Below are 18,785 nucleotides of genomic sequence, written 5' to 3'. Positions count from 1 at the left end.
CAGGGAATGATGAGGACAGACAAATCGTTTGGGCAAGGGGGTTCAATGGCACAAATATTAATGGGGAGAGTGGGCAACCTTGTGCCTAGTGCCATTAGAAGTTGGGAAAGAAGAAGAAAGGAAACCATTGCTAAAGATAAGGGCGGAAGGGCCCAGAAATAGAATGAATGATGTCTCCCTGAAATCCGAACACCTGGCACATGTATCCCCAATGGAGTCTATCGAAGGCTTTTTCAGCATTGAGAGAAAGGAGAAGAAATGGCGACTTAGTACAAGATACCCATTTAACCAAATCTAGAACCCTGCGGGTATTATCCGGAGCTTGACATCCAAGAACAAAGCCCACTTGGTTAGGGTGTATTAGCTGCAGAAGCAAATGGTTCAAGTGATTGACTTAACATAAATGTATGTGTTGAGGAGTGCTAATAATTCTTGCATTCAGAGGGGTCCTTACCAGGCTTTGGAATAGTCACAATTTGCACATCCACCATTTCAGCTGGAAAGGAACCAGTTGGAAAAGCCTCTGTATAAAGCTGTAATAGAAGGGGGGAAGGGACCTCACCAAATGAAGAATAAAAGGAATTAACAAAGCCGTCAGGGCCAGGAACTTTCCCCTTTGGCAGCTGTTGAATTAACAGCTGTATTTCCTCCAGAGATGAAGGGGCGTTCAGAGACACTAGACTATCTGCATCAAGGGAGGGGAGAGGGAGACTATCTAGAAATGAGGAAATGGTACTAGTTGAGGGTTGGGGAGTGGAAGGGTCCACATGTTAGTTAGCAATATCAGGGAGGTTACCTGAGGGAGTAATAAGACATTTAAACTTATTAAGGGAAAGGGGATCTCCCCGACTGCAATCATCTCTGCTTCAAGTATCCAGCTACTAACACTTAACATACCATGGACAACGGGTGCACTTCCTCCCCGCTACACAGGATATGCTCTCTGGATCTAGTGAGTTGCCCGATGACTGTATTCAGCGGTAAGAACTTTGGATTTTTATTCCGGCCGAACTGGATGTATCCACGCTCAGTCAAGGGTTTTAAAATTACTCACCAAAGAGACCTTATGAATGGGGAGGTAGCAGTGATTTCACCTCATCAGCTATTCGTTAAAGACCTATTAATATCCTACAAGAATTATTACTAAAAGACTGGATAAAGCATAAACATAACATTTGGATTTAAATACCCAAGACTTTTCCTATCTAAGGAACTATTTCCTGGTGTATCTATTATTTGTGGATACTTCAGAGATCTTACTCTGGATTGCTTTAAGCTGGAGGGGAGAGTAATACATTTTTATGTATAATTTATTATATCTTTCTAATTTGTTTATATACTGTTTTTAATATATGCTGTGTGTTGTATTTTTTTATTTTATTTAATTGAATGTCCAAATGGATATAGTAAAATTTCTTAAAATGATTTGCGCTCCTTTTTGTTTGTAATATTATTGCAAATTGGTTTTAGTATCTTCTCTGAGAGTGTTACAGATGTACTCAAGTAGGAGCAGCAATTTAAATAACAGTGTAACTAATTAATTACAAGCGAATTTAGTTTTTAAAAAATTATTTCTGTATAATTATTGCGCCTGATAACTATTGTGTTGGTGTTAAACTTATTACGCGCCTGCCTACCACAAAGTTTACCTGCTAGCAAATGAGAAGCTTTATTTCCAGCAGTATAAAACTTATGACAGAGACGGGTAAGGGCTGAATGCATACGAAGCTGAAGCTGGTGTCTCACCTCTTGGAGCTGTTTACGTAAAGCCGTGGTTGGGCGAGTTTGATTCTGAGACTCCAAAAACTGGAGGGTTGACTCTAAGTCAGGGTCAGAATTAATAAAAAAAAATTAAAGGGGCATACAGGGGATGCTGTCTGTGGCCTTAACAATTTCTGGACATTTTTGGGATTCATCAACCGCTTGAAGATTTCAGCGGCTGTGGCAGTTCGACTTCCAACATGGCAGATCTAGGAAACAAGAGTGGCACTGCAGTGGCAGACAGAATGGCAGTTTAATAAGCTAAAATGTTTGTCATCTACGCAAAAAAGACAGTCAGCAATGCCCCAGTACAGTACATAGTGCAAAGAAAAGAGGTGCAAGATGTAATTGTCCTTTGGCCCTTCCACCCACCCTTATGTTGTATCTATTAAACAGGACATGCACAGTTTAACAAACCGATCACTTCAGCCACAGGGACTGCCAATTGTGCCTGAAGCAATTGGTTTGTTTGGGCCCCCACAAAGCAAGCTACCAACCGGCAGCTGACATTGCTGGCAATGATCTCTAAGTGCACAAACTGGCTTTACAGAGGCAAGAAGTTGTCACCATCATCATCCAATTCCTCAACCTCATCAGTGTACACATCATCTTCACACAATATTAATTTGTCCTTGCTGGAATCCAACATTACAGCCTTAGGTGCCTCTGTATGTTTTGGACGTAATTGGCAGTAAAGGTCTTCCTTGTGGAATTTGTAGTTCATTTTGGATGAACATCGTCTTTTCCACATTTTGAGGAAGTAGCCTCCTACGCCGATCGCTGACAAGGTTCCCGGCTGTGCTGAAAACTCTTTCTGAGTACACACTGGAGGGTGGGCAGCTCACGTAAAGCAAAGCCAGTTTGTGCAAGGGCCTCCAAATTTTTTCCTGCAAGTAGTCAAACGGACTGTCTGACATGTCTATTTGGATGCTATCAATTAAAGTAGTCCTCAAACATTCTTTGGTGGAGTCATGGTAGAGGTCTCATTAATTGTAGGCAATTCTTTTAGACCCAACCAGATGTCAAAACTTGGTTGTGTTGACTCATCTGCATCACAAGTGGGTCTTTTGGGAAAGTTTAGTTTTCTCTTGGCAGCCACACTTGCTGGAGAAACTGAAGGAGGAGCTATCGCTGAATCACGTGCCACCTGAGCTGACAATTTGCTTACCAATAGCTCTTTGCATCTCTTCCATTGGGAAGAAAGATGCAACGTATGACTTAAGCCTAGGATCAAGCATGGTCGCCAAAATATATTGATTAGGGATGTGCGCCGACCCCCGTGTTTTGGTTTTGGCTCTGTATCTCCTTCATGTTTTGGATCTGGATTTGGCTTTACCAAAACCGCTCTTGCGTGTTTTGGTTTTGGATCTGTATCTCCTTCATGTTTTGGATCTGGATTTGGTTTTACCAAAACCGTCCTTGTGTGTTTTGGTTTTGGGTTTGGATTTGCATCTCCTTCATGTTTTGGATCTGGATTTGGTTTTACCAAAACCACCCTTGTGTGTTTTGGTTTTGGATCTGCATTTTTTCAAAAAACTCATAAAAACAGCTAAAATTGCATAATTTGGGCCTGTTTTTGTTCCTACAGTCTTATTAACCCAATAACTTTAATTTCCACTTGTTTCCAGTCAATTTTGACCACCTCACAGCACATTTCATCCAGTTTAGGCCAAAAGGTTGCATCGAGTTAGCTAGCTCACAGTTCTCAATACTGTTTTCATCCAGTTTAGGCCCATAATTTGCACCAATCTAGCTGACTAACTAAGCTAAGTGGCAGCAGTGGGCAGAACAAACATGTGGCAGTTCAACTTCCAACATGGCACATAAGGAAACATATGTTTTCATTAATCATGAGGCTTGAGGGAGATGGAGTATGCATGTAGTTTAAGGCAGGGAAAGGAAAGGTTGATTCATAGTAAATTTAATTTAAGTTTTGGATTCCAAAGCAAATTATGAGGAATGGAGGTGGGGAGTCATTTTCAAATAATATTTTACTCATTCACATCAGTCCTTGCCCCAGTTGAGCTCTTGTGGTGGACCAGCATTTTCTTTAAAAAAATAAAGGTTTATGCAGGAGATGCTGTCTGTGGCAGCACACAAAACAGAAGCTCTGAACAGGAAGGGGGCAGATGGATTTTTAAAGTCTGGTACCAAAAATCTATTTTCATTGTGCTTCTGGGATTATAGAAGGGAAAGCTGGGAGGGGAGAAGAGAGAACCTCTCAAGGTACCATCATTAAATAGCCTTTCCATTTGCATCTCACCAAACATGGCTGTTATGATCAAGGAAAACCAAGCCCACCACGTTGGTATCTACAAATCAAGGCTGAAAAATGGCATGAGTATTTTGCAAGTATACCTACCTGTATTTGTGATTTTACTTGAAATAAATACAGTATGAAATGTAAAAAAAATTTAAGCATCAGAGCAGCGGCACAAAAGCACGGCAGCTTAAAAAAATAAAGGGCATCTATTAAACTTTTGCAACACAGCAGTGACATACAGGATGGCAGTTTCATAAACTATAAAATTAAAAATGTCAGACAGCAATGCCCCAAACAGCACATACAGTAATGCAAAGAAAAGAGGTGCAAGATGGAATTGTCTTTGGGCCCTTCCACTGACCCTTATATTGTATATAGGACATGCACAGTTTAACAAACCAATCACTTCAGTGACAGGGACTGCCAATTGTGGCTGAAGCGATTGGTTTGTTTGGGCCCCCACAAAACAAGCTACCAATGGGCAACTGACATTGCTGGCAATTACCTCTAAGTGCACAAACTGGCTTTACAGAGGCAAGATGTTGTCGCCATCTTCATCCGATTCCTCACCCTCATCAGTGTGTACATCATATTCACACAAAATTAATTCATCACCGCTGGAATCCACCATTACAGCCTTATGTGCTTCTGTACTTTTTGGATGTAATTTGTGGTAAAGGTCTTCCTCGTGGAATTTGTAGTTCATTTTGATGAACATTATTTGTTTACCAACAGCTCTTTGCATCTCTTTAGATCTGTGTCCGTTGGAAAGAAGGACATGACATATGACTTAAACCTAGGTTGGAGTACGGTCGTCCAAATTATTGTTCTGATTGAAGATCCTGACAACCCTTGGATCCTGGCAAAGTGAATAAAGGACTTGATCTACAAGTCTGACATGCTTAGTGGAATTGCATCATTTCCGTTCCTCCTTCAGTTTCTCAAGCTACTTTTCCAACAGTCTAATGAGGGGGATTACGTGACTCAAGCTGGCTGTGTCTGAACTCACTTCACAGGTGGCTACTTTGAAGGGTATCAGTACTCTGGACAACACGGAAAGTATTTTCCATGAGTAAGTCAGCACAGATGGTGTAATGGTTAGCTTTACTGCCTCACAGCAATAAGGTCATGGGTTCAATTCCCACCATGGCCCTAACTTTGTGGAGTTTGTATATTCTCTCTGTGCTTGCATGGGTTTTCTCCGGGTACTCCGGTTTCCTCCCACACTCCAAAAATATACTGGTAGGTTAATTGGCTCCCAACAAAATTAACCCTAGTGTATGTGTGTGAGCATGTGGTAGGAAACATAGATTGTAAGCTCCACTAGGGCAGGGACTGATGTGAATGGGCATATATTGTCTGTGTAAAAGTGCTGCGGAATATGTGTGCGCTATATAAATAACTGGTAATAATAATAATTCTTTATAATCTTCCTATGTCATACTTCGTTGTGTAGCTTTGGATGGATTTTTGCTGTTCCTCCATACGCTGAAGCATATAAAGGGTAGAGATCCACCTCGTAACTACCTTTTGCTTCAGATGGTGACAAGGCAAATTCAACATTTCTTGCAGGTGCTGCAATCTTCTACATGCACCTGCTGAATGACGAAAATGCTCAGAAATTTTTCGGCCCACAGAGAGCATGTCCTGCACGGTCCTGTCATTTTTAATAAAAATTTGCAACACCAAGTTAAAAGTGTGAGCAAAACATGGGACATGTTGGAATTCACCCAGCTCTCACAATATTAGTGGCATTGTCAGAAATGACAAATCCCGAAGAGAGCCCAAGCGGGGTGAGGTTGTCAGCAGCATGTATCTTAGTGTAAAAGATAGGTTCTTTAATTTTAGATGCCCTGACTTAAGCCCTATTTGCCCTTGGGCATCGGCTTTAGTAGATGACGTTGACGAACTACCGTGTTTCCCCGATAATAAGACCTACCCCGAAAATAAGACCTACCCTTAATTTTGAAAAACGGTCCAAATTAAGCCCTACCCCGAAAATAAGACCTACCTGAACTCATTTTGAGCTGGGAACGCTGCAGAGACCAGCGTTCCCAGTCATGCAGTGCGCGGGTGACGTCATAACGTCACCCGCGCGATGAGGATCCTGTGCGGCCGCGCCTGCTGGATCATTTTAGATCCAGTCAGCGCGCAGGTGAGAGCGACATCCCGGACGGCGGCGAGTCAGGTAAGTGCACTGCAATAAGGGACACTGCTACAGGGGGGGACCTGCATAAGCGGCACTTCCACAAGGGGGCCTGCAAGGGGGGGGCATGCATAAGTGGCACTTCTACAAGGGGGCCTGCAAGGGGGAGCCTGCATAAGGTGCACTTCTGCAAGGAGGCCTGCAAGGGGGTGGCCTGCATAAGGGGCACTTCTGCAAGGGGGGGGGGCTTGCATAAAGGGCACTGCTGTCAAAATTAATATAAGACCTACCCCGAAAATAAGCCCTATGGTGTTTTTGTTAACAAAAAAAAAAAATAAGACAGTGTCTTATTATCGGGGAAACACGGTAGTATCTGAGACAATTTTGGCACTTTTGAGTTTGTCACATTACAACATCTATATCAGAAACTATTTTTGCAATAACATATCAGAATATGAAAGAATTCACTAAAACAGGTTAAGACATATCTGAAATGTCCTATGGCTAATGACATATTTTGATATCAATTAATTGTTTATATTATATTTAACCTACAAGACAATTTAATGATATAACCATAATAAGTTATTTTTATATTATTTACAATTACTATCTATGGCGCTTAAAGAGGACTAAGAAATAATAAGAATTTTTGGTGTATCAACACCAGATAATTTTTGGGGAGATTTAAGGGCATATTTATTAAATTATGCGGCGTGCCTCTGAAAATTTAGAATCCTTAACGCCACAAATTTCAGCAATAAGAATTCCTTTTCTGCTTGAATGTATCAATTCTAATCTTTGGGACAAGGGCTCTGATAAGAGCCCATCCCGGCGACCATGAAATATTAAAGTGATCACATCCGTGATTACTTTATTTCTATCTATAGACCCCTCATGGCTTCTATCTATAGACCCCTCATGGGATGCCCACCGGAGAGGGATTGCAATAGCAGGTAATGGGCTAGCTTCATTGGAAGACAAGTTAAATACTATGGAGACGGCTGCTGTGCGGGCTTTTGGACCAAAAGTAGGAGTTACCATATATCCAATCCCTTCTGCTTTCCTCTGTGGTACTGTACATCTGAGGCATACCTAATTCTGCCCTTAAATATGTGAAAACAGCAGTTTCTGCATATTTTAAGGGCAGAATCTATTAATAAATATACCTCTTAATTAGAGATGAGCGGGTCCGGTTCTCAGAGAACTGTACGCACTGGAACATAGTGGATCCAAGTAAGGCTCAGGTTTTCCTGGATGATTTGGGATCCAAAATGAGGCAAAATGTTTGTCTTAAGGAATTCCATTCCATACAACAAGTGCTATGTTTGCATAACTGTGAGAACGACTGTACAGTCACATCGCTACTAAATAAACCACGCCAAAGGTTAAGTACTGGGCTTAACGTTATCTCATGAAATCTGCTTGTGTATACACTGACTCTGCTATACCGCCGCTACCAGTACACATATACCGTATTTCAACAGCATCCACACAGTCTAGAACTGGTTTAGGGAAGGTTTTGACTCCGATTCTCTAAGTCATTAAGCTCAGGAGATTCGTAGTAGGTACTGGTAAATTAATATCTTTCATGCTAGGAATGTTAGAGGTCAAGTTGGACTCAATGATCCATTGGACTCAATGATCTGAATGACACGGCATTTCTACAACTTTCCTGCCACCTGGACTTCATACATCAAAGTATGGAGTTGGAGACCAACTTGAAAGCTTACGATTTGCCTGTTATGTTTTCCCAAACAAGCAAATATTGGCCTACAGCAAAATCTTGAATGGCAGAAATACAGATGAATTTGTTTATCGTACTCCTCATACACTGTGATATCAAGTTCCAATGTTGGAACAACATGGTAGGCTATTGCCCAGTAGTGGAGTCTGCTGTGTAGTCGTAGATGAACTGAAAGTTAACAAACGTGATAAAGTAGCACCATTTTTGTAACTCATTGCTTTGATAGCTCTCTTATAAGTATGTGCACATTTTTAAGCCTGGTCATTGGTGGCTGGATGGTAAGGAGCAGAAATAAAATGGCTTTATATCCATTTTCCTTCATGAAGCTCTGGAATTCAGCTGACATGAACTGTGAACCATTGTCACTACAAATCTGTTCTGAGAGCTCATTGCTGACAAAGATAGTTCTAAGAACAAATAGTTTTTTCTGATGCAGATTTCATTTTAAGCAGGTCATTTGTAGTCAACTGCAATAAAAACATAGGGGTCAATTCAATTATGTGCTAGCTGGTGTGAGTTGGCTTGTGTGAGCCATTTTCACCACAAGCTCGCACTGTGAAGTGCAGTTGCAATCCAATTCCAAACTTGCATTTTTTTCAGAGGAAAATCAAATTTTTTGTGCGCACCCCTTGGGGGTGTAAGATGGTAGGGGAAACCTTTATTTTAAGGTAAAAATGTCAGTGCATAACCCTTTGATGAGCCCTCCCTAATGACTAATTAGGCATTTACCCTCTACAGCCCAAACTGTGTAGAGTTTGTATATACTCCCTATGCTTGCGTGGGTTTCCTCCGGGTGCTCCGGTTTCCTCCCACACTCCAAAAATATATTGGTAGGATAATTGGCTCCAAATATTCTCTGTAAAGCGCTGCGGAATATGTGTGCGATTTATAAATAACTGGTAATAAAACTGGTAATAAATAAATAATAATTTAGAAGTTTTCAATTAGCTTAATTGGCCCAATAATTACATGTCATTTTTGGGTTTTTTTAAAAAAACGGCCTAAAATTAACCCAAATCAACTTTTTCTTAAGTTTAGCTACCCCAAATTTAATTACAGTAGTTTTTTAATTAAAAATTATTGCTTTTTATAATTCTTTTAGTTTTTAAATTTTTAAAGAAAAATTTAAGTGGCCTCAAATTAACACAAAATCACGTTTTTTTGCATTTTTCAATTATTAGTTTGAGATTAAACAAAACAGTTTTCTTTTTTTATAATTTTTTTAAAAATTGCACAAATCAGCCATTTGACACCATGTAAAAACCTTCAGTATTTATGTCTATTAACAGCCATCTATATGATTCTGCTAACAAAGTTGTACATTTTTTGGGGTCCAGGATGGTTTCCCCAGTTTTTCATGCCCTTATCAAAGGTCACATGCTATCAAAAATTTCAACACCCTCGCCGTGAGTAGCGCAAATATGCATTTCTATTTGGAAGGAGCATTTCTCGAGAGCAAGCATTCATGCGAAGTGTGTGAGTTTCATGAAGCAAACTCGCACTTGCAAACTCGCACCTATTTGGGTTGACCCCATAGAGTTTAAGAACAATCACGAACAATCAAAGTATATTCTCTGCCATGGGGTGGAGTCTTTACTGACTCTAAGTTCTAATGTAATTAAGTTCTTACAGGCCTATGGAGGAGGAATCACATGACATCCACCAATGGTTGGCAGATTGTTATCTTTATACTTCGAGTCAATGAATAAAATGACTATCTTAAAAGGGTAGGAATATTCCAGCAACATCCCAAGTTGAGGACTGGTTTTACTAGACAGCAAAGGGATGAGTGGCCAAAGAAGTCATCCCCTGCATTTAGGTTATTGACTCACTCCCTACCTATTCAGACAGTTATGTCCTGCTGCTGACCACTCCATAGGTTGCATCTTGATGCTACGATGCAGTCTCTAATTTCCTACCTGATTCAAATATGCAGAATGAGTGAAATATTCGAGTTCTCCCAACTGTACATGCTCCTAAGCCAAGCATATGTAAATTTGAACAACTATAGGCAATTCACAGTTGTACGCATCAAGTGGGTTTAAAGGGGTAGCAGGGGTTATCTATACACACTGACGGTAACATCCACAACCTCTCGCCATAAGAATCATTCAGACAAATCCCACAAATATATTTATATCTCTCTCCTGTTGCTACTATTAGCTGGTGACATATCACCAAATCCAGGCCCAACGCACATGCCACACCCACAGCGAACTATAAATCCAGCTAACCTCATAAACATTGCATGCCTCCCTTCACCCTGCAAGTCACTAAAATGTGCCTTATGGAATGCATGTTCTGTCTGCAATAAGCTAACATCCATTCATGACCTCTTTATTTCAACTAACCTCAACCTTCTGGCAATAACAGAAACATGGCTCACACAATCAGACACTGTCTCTCCTGCTGCACTTTCATATGGTAACCTACACTTCTCACACGCCTCCAGGCCTGGTAATTGTAAAGGAGGTGGGGTAGGAATATTACTCTCCCAACCTTTCACATTCATAGTTTTCCCACAGGTACCTTCACTTACATTTACATAATTTGAAGTACATTCTATCAGGACTTTCACCCATTCTCTCTGCGAGTTGCTGCTATCTATCGGCCGCCTGGGCCACCTCAAAAATTTCTGGAACATTTTTCAGCCTGGGTCCCTCACTTCCTATCCTCAGACATCTCCACCATCATTATGGGTGATTTCAATATCCCCATTGACAGTCCACAATCTCCTCATGACTCCAAACTGCTCTCTCTAAACCTCGTCTCTTGGCCTCTCTCAATGGACTAACTCCTCTACTCATAAGGAGGGCCACTGCCTTGATCTTGTATTTACTATGCTCAGTTTCTGATTTCACTAATGGTCCTTTCCCTCCCTCAGATCACAACCTTATCACCTGCACACCCTCCTCCATTACATCAACCTCAATGTCAGTGAAATCAACCAAACCTCCTAAAACCCGCAGAAATATTAATGCTATTAAGTTTCAACAACTATCTACCTCTCTACAACAATGACTCTCACCAATTTCTACATTCACTTCTCCTGAGACTGCTGTATCACACCTAAACCAGATTCTAGAAAAAGCCCTCGATGAAGTAGCTCCAGCTTCCCATCACACACCACGTAGACTTAGACGTCAACCGTGGCATTCTAACTTAACAAGGCATCTACAAAAACTCCCACGTAAAGTAGAACGTCAGTGGCGAAAGTCTCGTACTCCATGTGACTTCCTCACATATAAGACTATCTACAACTCATATCGTACTGCTCTGGACACTGCCAAACAAACATATTTCCAATCTCTTATCTCTGCTCAAGCCTCTAACCCCAAGCGACTTTTTAATACATTTAAACTGCTTCTTACCCCTCCCTCACCCAAGCCACCTGCTACTATCTGTGCGCATGATCTTGCTTCCTATTTTAAGGACAAGATTTATAATATCCGAAATGAAATGGTATGTTCTTCCTCAGCTAGTGACCTGCTCAATTCCCTACCTGAACCCTCTGGCACATTCTCTTCATTTGACCTCACATATGAAGATGAAATAGCTACACTCTTCTCATCCTCCTACTCTATTACCTCTCTTCTGGATCCTATACCCTCACAAATCAGTAAAGCTCTGTCTCCTGTGCTCATCCCAACCCTAACTAAAATCTGTAATCTCTCTCTCTACTGGCAACTTTCCTTCACTGTTCAAGCATGCAGTGATTACTCCCATTCTGAAAACACCAAATTCTGACCCTAACACTCTGTCAAATTACCGTCCTATCTCCCAACTCCTGTGCCCCTCCAAGCTACTGGAGAGACTTGTCTACACTCGCATCACACACTTTTTTAACACCCACAGCTTATTGGACCCACTTCAGTCTGGCTTTCATTCCCAGCACTCCACAGAGACAGCACTGACTAAGGTAGTACATGATCTGGTCACTGCCAAGGCTAATGGTTTTTACTCACTCCTAATTCTTCTAGATCTCTCTGCTGCTTTTAACACTGTTGACCACTCTCTTCTCATACAAACATTACTATCCCTAGGTCTTAAGGACACAGCTCTTTCTTGGTTCTATTCCTACCTATCTAATCGCTCTTTTTCTGTTCGTTTTTCAGATTCTGCATCCTCTTCGCTAACTTTATCACTTGGAGTACCGCAAGGCTCTGTCTTAGGTCCTTTGCTATTCTCAATCTATACCACCTCTCTTGGCAAACTAATCCGCTCTTTTGAATTTCAGTACCATCTGTATGTGGATGATACTCAAATCTACCTATCCTCTTCAGATTTATCACCATCTGTATTGGTCCGTGTCACTGAATGTATTTCTGCCATTTCATCTTGGATGTCATCTCGCCACCTGAAATTTAAAGTTTCTAAAACAGAATTAATTATATTTCCACCAGCCAATAACAGTTACCAACCTGATCTCTTTATCACTGTTGATAAGTCAACAATCCACCTCGCCCCTCAAGTTCGCTGCCTTGGTGTCATCCTAGACTCGGAATTGTCCTTTGTTCCCCACATTCAATTTGTCTCAAAATCATGTTACATACATCTAAAAAACATATCCAAAATTCGACCATATCTCACACAAGACACTGCAAAAACTCTAATCCATGCACTCAATATTTCCCGCATTGACTGTTGCAATAGTCTCCTTACTGGTCTTCCCAAAAACAGGCTTTCGCCATTACAATCCATTATGAATGCAGCTGCAAGGCTTATCTTCCTTGCCAAAATGTTCATCGTCTGCTGCCCCGCTCTGTCCCTCCATTGGTTGCCGGTTTTCTACCGTATTCAATACAAAATACTGTTACTTACACATAAGGCCATTAACCATCCCACACCAACATACTTCTCTTCACGCATCTCAAAATATCTCCCAACCCGACCTCTCCGCTCAGCACAAGAGCAGCGCCTCTCATCTCCACGCATTACTTGCTCCCATTCACAGTTACAGGACTTTCTATGGAATGCCTTACACACACAATAAGACTTACCTCTAGTCTTCAATGCTTCAAGCGTTCCCTGAAAACTCACCTCTTCAGACAAGCTTATCAGATTCAAGAACCCCCCCACAAAACCTTCATAGCTTCCATATCTAATTACATCCCCTCTCACAGTCCACACATAACCTCACACATTGTCTTTCTTTCACATAATCCTGATATTTGGCCGACATTCCTGTGTGACTGGATCATGCAGCCCACCAAGAAACTCTGCATTCTGGCTGGACCAAATTGCAATATTTAGCACCTATCCTTGTGTATCAATGCCTATTTCCCTATAGATTGTAAGCTTGCAAGCAGGGCCCTCTTACCTCTATGTCTGTTTGTTATTACCCTGTTTTGTTCTATAAATGTTTCCAATTGTAAAGCACAACGGAATATGCTGCGCTATATAAGAATCTGTTAATAAATAAACTGCGCGTTCATATATAGGATAGGTGTGTTGTGGGCGCATAGCAGAGATCCATCTGATTTCTCTTGCACCAAAGATAGGGATTGTGCAAATGCATGTTGATAATGATGATGGATACTTTCACAAGCTAATGCATGGGGGTGCTGCATAGTTCCGCCACAATCCACATTAACTTCCCAGCATGCAATGCCGCTCCTTCTGAGGCCCACTAGCATCAACTCTGAATCACATCCATTGTATATAGAATGCAGTTTTCTAATGTGAGTCTCAAGGCAAACAAATGGAACATGTACTGCAGTAATAAATAATACAAAAAGCAAAATAATCAGGCACCACCTACTGTACAAAATCAGTATACTAATATATATGGCATTGGTCCACGGTTGACAATATAGTGCAATAATATAATATGAAGTTAAATATGTAAAAGTCCACAGAAACGGAACACAGAGTAAAAATATTGTATATATTAAGAAAGTATTTTGCTTTCTACAATTATCAAGAAAACAAAATATGGTAGTGATCATAAAACACATGGAAGTAGTTTCTGACTATGCTCTCAATTATAACAATAGACAGTAAATTAGGAGATTGTTAATTAGGTTACTACACATTTTGATTACATTTCATTCTTATTTACAACTAGTTTGTACTGCTTAGAAACATACTTGCTATAATGGAGTGCCTTGCTGCAAATGGGCAGTCAAAGCTTACCAAGGAGAAGGGACCAGCTTTGTGGAGCTCCCTGGGACTGCAGGGAGATGAGAGATGAGGCAGCAATAGCTAAGCCTCGTTTCTGTATCGTCAGACAATACTTGCAGAGTTGGGGTGGGGCCACACCACAAGCAGTAAGCTGCACAGAAAGAGAGCTAATAGAGGCATGCCTCAGAGTATGGGGAGCGTTCTAAGGATATTGAATTAGAACCTCTATACACTCCTGCCTATACCTTCTAATATCCTGCCTATACCGTCTAATATCCTGCTTATAAACCTCTAAGGATGATGCTATTTTGCGTATGCAGTCATATAGTAAATAAAGACTCCAGACCTTTTACCTGTAGTTCCAAAGCACAAAGTGATAGTTCAAGTAAAAGTACAGTCAGTTACACGCTATGATCTAAGTACAATTTAGCGCAAAGAATTATACAGACCCAAGTACAGTTATACATACGCAGCGCTCTGGGCCAGATGTATGCTTCAGCAAGAAACCCCTGTCTATCAGCATTCAGCAAGAAGACCCAGACTGGGGTCACAACACACACGTTTATATTCTCACAGAAACAGACAACACAATAGAGAGGCTTGTCGCTGATGCCATTGGTTCCCAGGAGGATGCATCTATTGCAGAGCATTTAACCGGTTGATTCAAATAGACACAGTCCAGCCTCTAACAACTGGTTGTCTCTGGTTTCCTGTTCATGCACATCCTAACAGTTGGTCATATAATGTACATTTCGGTGCTTTAAGTCTCTGCGGTCCATAAGTTGAGAATGCATGTTGCGATCTTCACACGGACGATATCAAAATGCTGTTGAAAGAGTGCAGATCAGTATAATATCAAACATGACTTACTTATCATGTATTAAACCTTAGCTACCAAATAACCTTTATTTCTCAGCAATTATAATAAATGAACAAACTTGAATCTTATACTTTAAAGCCTATGAGACCTTTTATGTGACTATGTACTGTGTAAGTATTTGGGGTTTGATATAAGGACGCTAGTTAACTTGGGGCAGAAGTGTGCGCATGAAGCTAATAAACAGCGTTTTCATACAGGATCTTATGCATTCGCTAATATGCGACTAGTTAACAGCGCAATTGTGTGTATTAATGTGTATATTAGAAATGGTGAAAGATGCAATCGCATGATGCTAACAGTAATATCGCCATATGTACTTAAGTGTGGGTTAACCTAAAATGGTGCTTGGGCGGCCATTCGCAAAATGGCGTCTTGCGATCTCCTTTTCTAAAATGGTGTCTTGCGGCCAGTCGCAAGATGGCGTCTTTACGATCTAATTTTAAGCTGATCTTGTCTCAGCCAATTATCCAGCTTCGACAGTGCCTTGAGCACTGATGGACACCATGTATGTGTCATGTGATCAGGAAATGTACTGCAGTGTTTAGAGATTGAAACTCAGTCAGCAGCAGCAAGAGAAGACACAGTGATGCAGGTAGGAGAGTCAATGGACAATGAAGCTTAGTGTAGGGAGGGGAGAGTTACAGTAAGTATGGGGTGAGACAGGCTCCCAGCACTCAGACCGATCTCCATGTGTGCCTCCCTATCCATTGACCTCACCACATGTCACTGCTCTTCAGTTAGTCCAGAACCAACTTCTAATAGGTGAAGTATGTGCTAGGGTGGAGATCTTGTGAGGCAGTGGTTTCCCTATTGCAGTCTGATAGAATTACTTTTTCCTCGTAAATATGAGATATGTCCCCTTTAAGACATGACAGCCTAATCCAAATTGGTCTACTAGGAAGAAATGGTGTCCTGTGTTAAAACCTTGCAAAACCTCTGCCAGGCGTAATGCTGTTACCTAGGCCCAGGGCACTCAGACAAGAATCACTTCCTGAGGTTTATGCTAATATAGCTTTGTTTGCTTTGTACCTGTTGCTTGTTCCTGACTTCTGCTTAATATTCTAAACTCTGACACAATAAACTGAGTAGGTTAGGCATTTCCCGGTCTCTCATTACTGGCTGGCCAGTACCCACCACAACCAGTGGCGGCTTTTGAATTTTGAACTGCACTGCAGCCCCACCTCTGGAGCCACAACTATGAGTTGCTAGATTTTGTCATAATGAAACTTCAACTAAAATGGCTTTTCTCTTTGTTCTTCAAGTAGAACCTACAATTCTGTGAAACCATTGATATTTCCTTTAATTGATTAATTCTAGCTCTAAATAAGACATATTTGCACTAGAGAAAAATATAATGAAACCATAATAATTAGCAAATTGGTTAGTCAGACTATCCCAGATAGCAGGGCCTTAACAATGCTAAGATATCCAGTGCCAGCCTACCAAGCATGTGTTCTAAGCACACTGCAAGCCAAATGCAAGTGCCATTGGCATTGACGGTGCCGCTCCCCTGGGCCCTGGGCAGTGGTACCACTCACACACCCTGCTAGATAGCGACTTCTGTAACTGTCAGCTAAGTGATTATATTAAGACTGATCAAGAGATGATTACATCTGAAACCATTTGGTAATATAGTAGATTAAGGCCCATATTCAATTAGTTTGGCACCCGCGATACTTTTTCGCATGCCGTAGTTTTCGCTGACTTCGCTTGTTTTAGCTGTTTGAAACTTATCGTGCCCACCCCCTATTCGCCGTATTCAATTCTAAAGGATGCGAAAACGCATCCCAGCGAAACTCAAACAGGCGAAAAGTGTTGTCAGAAAAGGGGAAATCAGTCTGATACCCCCCAAAAGATGCACTTACATTCAGTGTAGATGTCCCCGATTAGCCCCCCTGGAGCTATTTGGGTTCCTTAAATGCTCTCATTAGCTGCTAATTAGCGTCTTTGCACAAGTGGTGAAGAATAGCATTTAGGAGTTTTTTTGGGTGAAAATGACTAGTCCCAGTAAATTTGGGGTACATGAAAGTGGGTGCAAGCATGGTTAAAAATCGCAAAAGTGAGGTTTTAAAAACATAAAAAATGCACCTTCAGCAAGCACCTGCAATCAAAAAAACACCTCCTCCATACTTGTAGACACCCCCAAAATCTATTTCACTAGTTTTTAAGTTTGTACCCCAACTTTGAACTTTTTCACCCCCTTTTTCAAAGTAATTTTTTAGGGTGTTCTTTATTTTTTTTAGGATTTTTTTGACACAGTTTACCTTTGGGGACCTGTCCTAAGGGTGCAGGGTGGTTTCCCCACCTTTGCACCCCAAAATCGCAATTCTGCACTTTTTTTTCGGCCGCTATTGATAGGCAAAACTTTTCCACCGGGTTCATTGCATTGAGATTCCGCACCCGAGAAAAGTCACCACAATTAAATACGGGGATAAGTTTTCGCTTGGCGAAATGACGTCACCGGCAAAACTTTTTCGCTGAAAACGGCTTTTCGCACCTAATTGAATATGGCCCTATGCTGAGCAATTTAATTAGCAGTGATCGGCTCAAAGTCCTGGTGTTCTCCATCACCTCACAGTCACTAGCATCGCAGATGTTTCCTTGCACCCTATATAAGCACAGGGAAATCTACAATGTTGGGTACCATGATAAGCAGTAATATGCACAACCACACATTTGGGGTAATCTAATGAGGTGGGGGTTGGCTACGCTGGAAATAGCTGCGGGTTGTACCCCACGAACTGTTCAATCAATCATAATTTTCCCATGCTGTAACCATTGATTGCCCTGTAAAAGTTTGATTAAGATAAAAAAAAAGTTGGGATAACTGTTGTTTCGTCCGTATCTCCAGTCTAAGAAACCCTCACGTCACATACTACAATTTTGCCGACATGAAACATATGGCCTTAAGTCTCCTTTTCTTTCTTTTGTCTAGTGACTTGATCTATAGTTTAATAAATCAACAGTTAACATGAGACCAACCAACAAATGTTTTAAGTGCTTATTTACAAATGTTAAATGAATACCAGTTAAACAGCTGCTGAAATAAAAGGAGGCATTCTGAAACTCATTAGTGAAACAAATAACAATCCTAGCTTTATTACTGGAACATATTTGCCGTGTAATGTCTCCTTTTAACATGGGAAAATAATAAATCTATGCTTCGCAATTCCAAATAAGACGTGTCATATTATGAAGGACTCTGACATTCCTAAGGTGACATTGTGTTGATCAATCTCATTCTTATAAATGATTCCACAAAGAGGGAACTAGAAGCTGTTGATAAGGAAAAGCAGAGATGAATTGTGCTCTCTGTTCTCGCTGATGGAAGTATTTTTGACTTTGCTGTACTGAAGCCCTTTCTTTCTTGCCTGTGGGAAAGTGGTGGGTGATAGCTGATTCTCAGTTACACAGCACATGCAGATTTTAATTAGCTGGATTTAAAACTAGACCGTATCATATCCCTTAGCGTTATTCTCTTAAGGACAAAAAAGAATTCTATCACTGCAACTGCGGTCACCTCGGAAAAAAACTCAATGTTAAAAACAGTCTAAGAAAAGTGTAACGCGAAATAATAATTAAAAATAATAAAAAAAACGAGAAATACTTTTTTGCAACATGCGTGTTAAAAGTACAGTGTAATTGCAATGCTAATATATTTAATTAGGTAGTTATTATGCATGTGTGTCTCTTATGAAAGTATATGATATAAATTATAAAAAAGTGGTTAATTGTATTAAAAGCCTTCAGCACTAGAAAGTAGTTGGTGGATAGGTAAATATGATATATCTATAACAGTCTTCTTCCAGCTGTTGTTAAGTTTTTAATCCAATGGGCCACTGTCAGTCACTAGGGGGCTGCCTCA

The sequence above is a fragment of the Taudactylus pleione genome, unplaced genomic scaffold (assembly GCF_031769625.1).
Source record: "Taudactylus pleione unplaced genomic scaffold, aTauple2 ptg000201l, whole genome shotgun sequence".
Taxonomy (NCBI): Eukaryota; Metazoa; Chordata; class Amphibia; order Anura; family Myobatrachidae; genus Taudactylus; species Taudactylus pleione.
Note: the sequence above shows the minus strand (reverse complement) of the source record.